Genomic DNA, 702 nt, shown 5'->3' with positions numbered 1-702 from the left:
TAATGTGCTTATTATTATTATTATTATTATTATTATTATTACATAGTATTTATAGAGCGCCAACAGTTTACGCAGCGCATTACAATATAAGGAAGACATTACAATCGCAATACAATTCTGGACAAGATGGTAAGGAGGGCCCTGCCCCTGAGGGCTTACAATCTAAGAGGGGAGGGGCCAGTGATGCATGAGGAGGGAGCTGTGTGGGGATGAATGGTTCGGTGGTTAGGTTGAGGTGGGATCGGCTTCCCTGAAGAGATGAGTCTTTAGGGATCGCCTGAAGGCAGTCAGAGTGGGAGATAGACGGACAGGTTGGGGTAAAGAGTTCCAGAGGATGGGAGAGACTAGTGAAGTCCTTGAGGCGAGTATGGGAGGAGTTGACGAGGGAGCTGGAAGAGCGGAGGGGACGGTTGGGGTGATACCTTCAGACGAGGTTGGAGATATAGCAGGGGGCGGAGTTGTGGACGGCTTTGTAAGTGATTGTTAATATTTTGAATTTTATCCTCTGGGTGATGGAAGCCAGTGGAGGGATCAGCAGAGGAGGGTGGGGGATGGAAGCCAGTGCAGGGATTGGCAGAGGGGGGATGCAGACACTGAGCGGTTGGTTAGGTGGATGAGTCTAGCAGCTGCATTCATGATAGACTGAAGGGGGGAGGAGCCTGTGTAGTGGAAGGCCAATGAGGAGGGAGTTACAATAGACAA

General features: G+C 49.7%; 1 protein-coding gene across 1 annotated transcript in view; it reads left to right on the top strand.

The window, feature by feature from the left end:
* Positions 1–702, top strand: part of SMARCC1 (SWI/SNF related, matrix associated, actin dependent regulator of chromatin subfamily c member 1) — a gene marked incomplete at its 3' end in the record, with an annotated part of 46,685 nt that overhangs the window by 19,925 nt on the left and 26,058 nt on the right. The window lies entirely within an intron of this gene.

The sequence above is a fragment of the Nanorana parkeri genome, unplaced genomic scaffold (assembly GCF_000935625.1).
Source record: "Nanorana parkeri isolate BGI_ZX_2015 unplaced genomic scaffold, ASM93562v1 scaffold1772, whole genome shotgun sequence".
Taxonomy (NCBI): domain Eukaryota; kingdom Metazoa; phylum Chordata; class Amphibia; order Anura; family Dicroglossidae; genus Nanorana; species Nanorana parkeri.
This window is presented reverse-complemented; position numbering and strand designations above follow the sequence as displayed.